This window comes from Varroa destructor, unplaced genomic scaffold (assembly GCF_002443255.2).
Source record: "Varroa destructor unplaced genomic scaffold, Vdes_3.0 BEIS01000001.1, whole genome shotgun sequence".
Classification (NCBI taxonomy): domain Eukaryota; kingdom Metazoa; phylum Arthropoda; class Arachnida; order Mesostigmata; family Varroidae; genus Varroa; species Varroa destructor.
Genome location: NW_019211454.1, coordinates 12,974,042 through 12,984,131, shown reverse-complemented (window position 1 = coordinate 12,984,131; position 10,090 = coordinate 12,974,042). Strand labels below are relative to the sequence as shown.

Here is a 10,090-nt window from a genome sequence, read left to right as displayed (position 1 = left end):
GTTTTGCCATTACAGGAACGTTCGGAGGCTACGACGACTAATGCGTAGCGTAAGAGCATCGCAAAAAACCCAAGTTTAACAAAGCTGATCTATTAAGGGAGCATCCATTGTTAAAAGAGCTCCTATCATGCAGGGATTGCAAAGGTTCGATGACGGCAGTACCATTCAATCAGAACATCGTCATACTATGTAGTTGTTAACGTACAACATGATCCTGATTGCATTATAGCCCAGGTACTGATCTTGACCACTTGGCCGTTCCTGCAAACGACGATTACTGTGTTAACATTAACGGCTGTCAAGTGCTTTATCTTGAAAAATAGCCAATAAGCCAGTAAACAAATCGGGACCCTGTTATCCAGGCGCATAATCGACATAAACAAATCCGATGGCAATCACACTTCATGCGATCTGTCAATAATGTGCGGCCCGTTCTGCTTCGTGCATTCGATACTACGATAAAGAGCCCCTCGCGCTGACAGAGTTTGAAGTTGCCAGTGAAGCGCTGAATCCATCACGCAAATTATCCTTCTTTTTCCCATGCTATCCCGTGTATATATGATTTAGTAGTAATAAGTGGTTGCTGCCATAGTTACTGACGATGCTCAGTGGAACAAGCAAGAAAAAATCGTGCGCGATAGACACGAAGTGCTGATATAGTCAAGATGATTATCTATTTCGTCGACTCGCTACAAATTTTTCATACGAAGCCACTGATGAATCCGCTCGATAGGCCATTCACGAAAGGTGGCACCGAGACCAATCTGACGATTGACTGTACGCGTTCGCTGCTCTGCCTCGAATCATCATTTGCGCATCGTCAAACCGTCAGATCCAGTAGACCCTACATAGACCTTATGGGCATGACCACCATATCTGCATTGCCTATGCCGGAGCGGAACGTTGTGACTGCATTTGATGCGAAAAAACAAATTTTTATTTATTATTACATATAAAAAACATTAGTGATCCAGAAAAAGGTTCATGGTTGTGGGCTATTTTTTGTGGCTGCTATGAACTACACCAACGGAACGCTGTCGACATTAAGTCTAATAAACATGACCTTCTAGTTTCTCATGCACACAGTTCCTAATGGCAAAAAGGTTGTTTTTAACTAAGCAATGAATGAACTAAATATCGTCTGTTCTGTTTGCGTCTTCCAATCTACATACATTTGTAACCATTTTCCTAAGAAGCTATGGCGAGACCTGACTCTCTATCCCTACCCACGGAGACGGACCCATTCCCACTGCTTTTATAAACGTATTTTCTTAATGGTCATTCATCATCCCTGATGTTCCGTCTCTTTCTCTTAGTTGTAATAGCTATCTAATTATAACTCACCAAACTGTTTAGGTACAGTGCCCATCTCGGCCGACCTACACTCGACCAGTCTTGTCGTATCGGCAATTCTTCAAGTGGTAGCTCATCCGTCTTTTGATTATTTCTTCGCTTGAAGTCACAACATAAGACCGCTGCTATAATCCTAGTGCAGTCGCTTTCCATTTGTGCGGCCTAACTGTGGTCTCTTCCGCTAACAACTAAGGCTCGCTTTGATTCATTCATTCTGCCAGTTCTGTATAGCTGTTTTCGACACGCACGCACCCACGTTCATCGAAGGCGTGCCATTTGCGCCCTGCAACATCTATCCAGCTAAGGCTCGGGCCTGAGCATACCTAACATTTATAAATGCTCCTTTATAGGCAGAGCGAACTTTGAAATTGCAGACTCTGACTTTGCCGTCTTTATTTATTACTCATAACAATATATTTACTTTTGCTATTTTTTTTTTTATCTTCTATCTATTATTATACGACTTAGAGTAAGCATATTTGTCTTTATTTTGGCCATTGGAGTCAGTTTCAGGGCTTCAGGCACGGTTCCAGCTTTTGAAAGTACTATATATATATATATGCCCTGAGGAGGTAGGCTATATATTCGGACAAAATTTGAAATCATTCGTAAGCAAGACATCTCGTGTTGTTTTTTCTTGTCTCTTTTCGTGCATGTGTGTGTGTGTGTGTGAGTGTGTGTATATGAGAGCGCACGTATTTGTTTAAAATAGTTTATTGTTTATAGATAAAGTTTTTCGGTCTTGTTTAGATCAGCGGTAACTGCCCGCAAAAAGATCTTACGGTCACTTCTTTCCTACAGAGAATGTGAATTTTTCGCTACTGTTTTCGGTATCACCGTACATAGAATCGAATCTGGTCCCTGAATAACACTAAAAAAAGCAACGCTACCTCCATATCTACGCTGCTCGGTATCTGTCCTGTTGTTTCCCTCTTGTGTCGTCAACTACAGCGGTGCAACGTACAAATCGTCAATTCTAGCAATATATTCTCCTGATTGAGCAGGCCTGATTGTTCGGTCCGTCGGGCTCATTCGATTCTCACCATGCCGCTTATAACTCTCACACGACGATATTCTTTGTCGAGTAAAAGGCAAGTTTCCACTAGTGCGTGCATCCATCTCCAGCTCCTACGGCTGCGCAGGCGAGTTAGAGTCGCAGGAAGATAATCGTTTCGGGTATTAAGTCGTCGTTAATCTTTCAAGGAACAAAAACACAAGCCACGAAACAAAGAAACGTTCTAAGCAAGCTAAAGGTGCGGCTAGTTTCTCGGCTTGATTGGGTTCACAAGTACTCGTACTCGTAGCCTCATAAGCGACAGAGCGCGATATTTCGTACAGACGAAGGCTCTGTGTCGTGACCAAGAGCGCACGACGTCCCAGAATCGTTTCATCATTTCGACTTGTTCGCGCGGCGTGGAGTTCGAGTCGCGGGAAAAAGTTACGGTCCATCTTCCATCTCCTACGATCCATAATGGATGGCCGAGGGGAAGACTGTAGGCGATAGGGAATATAGGGTACGACACATGCTAAGTAAGCTTTGCAGAGCTAAGCGCCCAGTGACAAAGCGTTACTCGGCTGGATGTGCTCGGGAAGTAATAGGTCTTTGCCAGTGACTAAAAGAGGCAGCAATTAGAAATGCGTGAACAACTGGAAGGACGTTATAATAGTGTGCGTGTGCTTAACCGTGTTAGTCTGACGGAAACGGGGAGCTAAATTTGTACAACGCTGACACATATCTTAAGAACAACTATATGAACCGTTGTTCTCGTTCGAAGGTCATCAGCTATCAAAAACAGGAGACGCAAAATGTGAGAATCATAACAGGCAGCTTGATACTATAGCAGATAAACCTGACCAACACTTTCCCTGTGATGTTTATAAAACTCTGATTTTAAACATTTCGTAACAGAACTTCTTAGAAACTTTGTATTGAATAAAACAATTGTTCAATGTGTCGCCTGCCTATTCAGCATGCCTTCTTGGTTTTGTGGATTACGTCGCTGCAAGTGTTGTTGTATGAGTATCGCCCTATAACGAACGAACAACTGAGAAATTGAAATAAAATGGGTTCCATTGAGCAAAAGAGCGCGGGTCATCAATATCGAAGATGCACAAGGATAAGCACTTCGAATTCCAGATGAAATCTATAAAAAAAACTTTCTATTTTAAGAGATATCATTTTCGTTTCATGTCGAAAGCTGGCATTCTGAAGTGAGAGCGGCTTACGTACGAGACGTAAAATACGAAAAAAAAAAAACCTACTAATATAGTTTTTCTTGTTTTTTTTTTTTTATCTATTTGAATCGTGTCTTCGATTGCTTCATTTTATGCATATGGGTGAAGCCCATGATATACTCAAGTGCAGACAGTAACGATTGAAGAAAGAACTGACTGGTTAAACAAAGAAAGCAAATAACCTGACTGACTTCAAGTTAGAGTGTTAATTACTAAATCCGTTTCTGTCATACGCAAGCCGCGCAGATCCCAATGTCATATGGAAAGGGCTAAAATGAGTTCTGAATAGAAGGCAGAACATATGGCAAAAATAGTGTGTGGTGTGTTTATCAGCACCCTATACCAATGTTTATACAGTTTTTCCGCCACTGTTTTTCCCTATGATTACAAGGTAGTCCTGTTTTTCCTGTTACTCGTCCAAAGTGCCCAAACGACATCAATGTAGCTAGTAATATAAATGTTGTTATGACAGATAGAAATTTCTATATTGCATTGAATGGTGTTTATTGTGAAATTGCTACGTAAGCATGTGTGTATTCTTATCAAGTGACGCTTCGGCCTTATGATTCTGTGCTTATACTGGCAGTGTCTCTAAATAGAAACGGAAGGCCGTACGTGCAACTATCTTCCATCAAGTCTAACAGCTAACTTTTGTTTGGAGGGAACGGGACGCCTGCTGGCATCGCTGAAAGCGGCTGGTGCTGTGTGTGAATAGGACGAAGAGTTTGTTTTCTTTTCGAGAGGCGTCAGTAGGTTTTGGGTGAAGTCTCAGCAAAACTCTGCAGGACTTGGTTGTTTGCCATGTACATCAGCGAGGCTAGAACAGGTGAGGGCAACGTTACGAATTGTTCCGAACTAGCTGAAGTGAATGCTGATGACGACGAACGCATCGGTAACACATTTGTTGTCAGGCTCTGTTGTTTCCTCTCGCTCGACAAAGCTATACCTGGTAAATAGGAAGTACATTCGTTTGGCTTACACCCATTAACGATGCGTGACGCGCCTGATGAAGCCACGATCATGTCGCTCTTCGTTATTGCTATAGCAAAATAAACACATTTTCACGTAACAAAGATAGCGTATAGTAAACAGTACGCTGTTAAATATCGTCTGTCGTTATTGTCTGCAAGGGAAATGCGTTTTTAAGCCATGCATATGGGAGATGCCATAACCGTCGTAGACAAAGACAATAGACTTACGTAAATATACTGAACATTTTTTCACGCTTAGCCCGCGACAGGTGCGAAGCGGAACTGCGCTAGACACATAGACCTCGAGCCGACATATCTTGCATAGGACGCACTCTTATATCTTGGTGTATCAGAACGTGTCTGATGTTGTAGCAACCTGCTTGGTTATTTTTGATACCTAGTAAATCCGAGCAGAACAGAACAAAGTGTAAACGCCAGCCCAATTGATTATATATATATATATATATATATATTTTTTTTTTAACTTTTAAACGTACATTCGTGTCTTTATCGAACATATTTTGCATACATGTTTGTCCATCGCTATTAGATGACCCAATATGTATGTTGATACACTGCCTTTATGGCTGCGTCTTTCCTAGCAAAAGTTATAAACTCTAGCGGATAGACTTGTGAAAATCAAGCAACGATAAAGCGGCCATTTTCCACGCTGTTGGCATGGCGGATTCCATGCCGCAAACTGCCCAGAGCAAAATAATCTTCGAAGGTGAGTGGCTCTAATCCACTCTTGTATGGTTACCTTAGTTGAATTGAATTGGGTAGATGCTAGCCATTTCGTTCCTTCTCAGCTCAGATAGTCTAAATCCAAAAGAAACAAACTATGTTACCGCTGTTGTCTCCACGTCGACCTTTAACTTCTTCTAGAAATATTTGAGGTGCTATTAAGTCTTCTCAGTTGTGCATTTGCATCACAAACTAGAGTTAATTGTCGACAATCAAGTGACATCCGCTATCACTGCTTGGCCGTTCTGCGATGGTTCAGGCCCACTTCAGGTCATTTGACAAGTCGGTTCCCGTTTGTATTGTTGTTAAATTGATCGAGTCAACTGAACGTTGCTAGGCTCGACATTCGGTTCTTTTTTAGCTGAGGTTTTATCGAATTGGTCACACAGCCCTTGATCATGCCCTTGCGAAGTCCACTGACGGGTTTTAAACCATTGTCTATCAAGTGTGCGTCGCTTCAGCGTTCTCTTAGCAGCCCAAACGATGTGTTTTCGCAGTTATTTATCTAAACTTCCTGTAAATAATAGATGTTATTTTTAATTCTTGCACTGATAAGTCTGCTATGAAGTATAAGTCCATTTTTGACAGAGTACATAGAATTCTGTAGCGGTATAGAAAAGGTTTCCACTCTAGGTTCGATTCCATTTTAGCTAAAAAGTAAAACAATTTTTATATAATAAAGTATAAATAATAAAAACCGGTTCCATTTTTAGCTAACCTGAATTATGTGTTTCGGCAAACTTCGCCTCGGTAGTTTTCGCGATAGCAGCGTAAATTGGAACGACGCTTGGTTGTTTTTCCAGAGAAAATCCTTAGCCTGGCCATGTTTGCCTTCTGTTTGGCCAATCTGTGGAGTACCTACTTTGCATGTACCCTTGATAGATTTCACTGAATGACTGGGGACATCAAAAGAATTCAAATAATATACACGCCTCAAAATCAATAGCCCTATATTACACCTCCTGCGTACAGCAGGCAACACACGTTGAAGCAATTTCGACAGACCGAAATCTTCGCATAACCAGAATCCTCATTACGATGTGACCTATCTTCCTCGGCCGGGAGCAACAGCTTTTCCGTCGATTATCGGAAGAAGATACACTAAATGCCCGAGTGACAACTTTCCTGATATACTAATTAAAATAACAGCAACAAATACGATTTTGATCGACACCATAATAATACTGCACCATAATAATCAGTGGTAGCATGAAGTTGAGCCGCATCAACCTCAGCTGCTACACACAGCATCAAGAGTTGATGAGAGACAGACCGGAGCTGGGAGTCCGATGAATTTTGTCTTCATTGCATCGCATCGCATCGCCTACGACGTACGTGTTTCCTCAAAAACAGTGAACGCTCCCGTCGTCGTCGCAAATCTAATGGCCGTCTGGAGAGGAATCATCCATTCAATAAAATGGACAGACAATACGGGTGAAGATCAAGAGCCACAACATTTACCACAATGAGCAGATGCTTATGTCGAACAGATGACACAGGTCTGTAACGTATCATCTCCTGCACAAGCAATCTATAATCGCCAGCCATAAAAAGGGAGCTACAGACAGAGTTCTAATCGCCTGTCTATACTATATGTTTGATACAGTCGTCAATGTCATTTTACCATGGACTTAATAACCTAGGTTTTTTTATTGGCTTCATCCGGTCTCGTACAATCGACGTAACTGAAGCCAAAACGAACTATTACGCTGCTATGAACACACGTCACAATATGTCAACAAATCAAGGACAAACCGAGCGTCGCCTAAGCCATCATTACATTTAAATAAAACTTACATTTAACTCATTTGGGTTCATTCATAAAACTACATAAAGTTGTCACGAAGCTCATGTTCGATCCCGGGAAGACTTCTAGCAAGAATAGTCAATTTCGTTATCGTAGTTTTGTCAAATAGATTTTCGAGGCACTTTTCCCTGTTTGTGATCCTTTTCATTTCCTCATAAATTTTGTAATATCAGTTGAGTTGTAACGTTCCTGTCGTTTGACTCACTGATTACGGCCCGCCTGATCGGCACTCCCGGAGTCGCTAGATAGCGATGATTCTGCCGTTCGTCACCGCTGATCAATTCAACTACAGTTGTCAGTGCACACGAATCGATCTACGTATGCGTATCTTCGCAATTATATCTATGAATCTTTATTTATTTAAATATTCTGCCTTTGGGTGTATGTTCGAGTTTGCAATTCCCCTCCCCTATCGCTCTTTCACTATATGTTTTTTTCTGCAAAGCGTCCTGCTGCTGTCGCCGCTGCTCCTGACGCACCTAATGCCGATACGTCAGCGGGAGACTCGAACTCAGAAAAAGGAGTGTATATATATATATATATATACAGCTGCTTCTGCTTCAATATCTTCAAACACAGCTGCGGTGGAGGATGTCGGTGATCAGAGGCCGATATAGGTCGTCAGCTGAGAGGACAAAAGCCAGTCGAACGTCAGATGGGTCAGCAGTAGCAGCAATACAGTGAGAAACCTGTTACTTACGATCAACGAGCAATGCACTATCCGAACGTTTATTTGCGTTTCCACACGTTCAATACAGCAGTTTTTCGTACTTTCTAACTTATTTCGCCAAGACAAGGCCAGTGAGAAGTAGCGAAAAGGAAATGTTCGCGAGTAGACCAACTACATATGAAACCCTCATGCGGATGATACGATCGTCTATTACACGGCATATTGTTATCGTTGTTGTTATTGATAATAATGCCGTTATCGTTGTCGAAGCAAAAATGATACGATCATGTCACTCGCACCTAGATGTATTTCGATGTACCAGACGGCTTTAATGGTGCCAATAGTGTGGCGGCTAGCTAACCAGTAGAAGCGCTGAAGGGCCAAACATCATTTTCGCTATTAGTACTGCTTATCGCCGTTATCGGCATCACTATTGTTGTTAATAAATGATAAACTTGCTGGCGAGTGTTTGTTCTACTGCAGGCGAGATAATTCCAGTTATTGACGTCTCTTCTGGCCGAACGCGTCGATATCGTGACGGCTTCGCCCATGTCCAGCACGATCGTTAGCGGCAATATAGAAGCGAGGGTAAGTGCAGGTCGAGAAGATTCATTCAGAGCGACTCGAAAGATAAAGCAGAAGAAAAAACGTCGACTTCGGAATCGCCAACGTCGCTGTAGAAGATTGCTTGCTGGATGCTGGCGTCGATGATTGTTAAGATTTGGCACCGCTGGCTCTTTTGCCAGTATCTGCTAATTGACGCTATACGGTAACCGTTAGTTAATGCTAGCATCTATATTCGAGCGCAGGCTGGACAGTAGTAGAAGCGGCAGCGTTCAGGCATCCGTCGGCGCTCTTCGGTAACCCTGCTTACAGCCAATTGCTCTATGCTAAATAGCGCAACACCGAGAAAACTCAGGCACGATGAAGACATTGCGTTCTGACTCGTTGCGACTTTGAACTAAAGGCCTTGCGACCACAGAAAACCACAAAGCTAATGGAGGATATCGCTGAGTCTGGCGGATTTCGTCGTTGACCCGCAGCGTGACGCGGCCATCTACGGTCGTCACTGTCAATAAAAATGCCATGACTGGTATGATTTTATTTTCGTTATATATTATTATGATGTATGGGTAAATGAATGTGTAAACGGCAGGCTACGACGTGAACCGGTTACGTTCCGCGTTTCATTTTCAAACGGAAACACTTTGGTGCCATATAGTGGCGGTAGCGTTCCATTTTCATACATAAGATAGCTGAACAAAGCCGCCCGACGCGGGAGATCGATCGAAGTATATAATACGTGCAGCTTAAAGCGGGGCGGAATTTGAGCTATGTGTGTCAGAAGAAACTATGTTCTCGAACTAATTAATGTGTCACTAGTTATTAATAATGGTAAGAATAATATTAAGCCAGAATGTGGGTACATGAAGATACAGTGGTACGAAGATGGAAGCTCACTTGCCGCGCGCTAATGCAAAGGCTAACCATGGCGGAGACGCGCCCGCCTCGCTGCGTGTATGTCAATCGCAGACAAACCAGCACATAACAGACTCATTTAAATAATGAAATTCTGCTTCGTGGGATAAATCCCGTAAGGCGCCGTCTGGTTCAGACCGAATGACGCTGATGGGTTGCTTACAGAACCGGAAGTAGCCAGAAGAGGGCGTGAGCCGGATAACCGAAAAGAGGCGATTCTCAACATTCGAAACTGATACTGCTGGCTTTTCTGGCACGTCCACCATTTATCCATATTTGATGAAGACCGAGAACGACAGTTTAGCATATTGAACCAAAAGATAACAACGGCTGACTGTATCAGACACAATGCGATACAACGATTAGCTGATACAATAACTCACTCACCCAAAAAGCAGAACATTGCAATCGTTGAAAATGATTTCAGCGCCTGATGCTTTTTTGTCAAGTGCCTAGTTGCCGACAACTACAATCAGTAGCTAGACTCCTAACGCCTTTACGTATTTTCGTCAAAAATCTCTGAGAGTTAGTGGGTGAAACGGGAAAAAAATCTAGATCAGTTCATCGTGTCGTAGACGCAGTGTCACATAAAAGAACACTACATTTATTGCTAACCAATGATCAGGGCAATAAGCAGATTCATTCGTCATAAATGGGCGAATAAACTTCGACGCCCTATGTTCTAGATTCCTGTCACGGTATCCCGCATCACAGACACTGATCTAGCAACTGACGAACGGCAAATTGGCCAGCCTTTCGAAAAGATTGTATTGCGTAATGCCGCCACCCCGAACTACGGCCCAGTCCAGAGTATCATCGTCACACAGCTTC

At 42.6% G+C, this 10,090-nt stretch overlaps 1 long non-coding RNA gene across 1 annotated transcript in view; it reads left to right on the top strand.

The window, feature by feature from the left end:
* Nucleotides 1-4,062: 4,062 nt before the first annotated feature.
* LOC147758272 (uncharacterized) overlaps nucleotides 4,063-10,090 on the top strand; it is a 123,669-nt gene continuing 117,641 nt past the window's right edge. The window contains exon 1 of the long non-coding RNA XR_015323033.1: nucleotides 4,063-4,414. This is a non-coding gene — a long non-coding RNA (uncharacterized LOC147758272). The remainder of the gene's footprint in view (nucleotides 4,415-10,090) is intronic.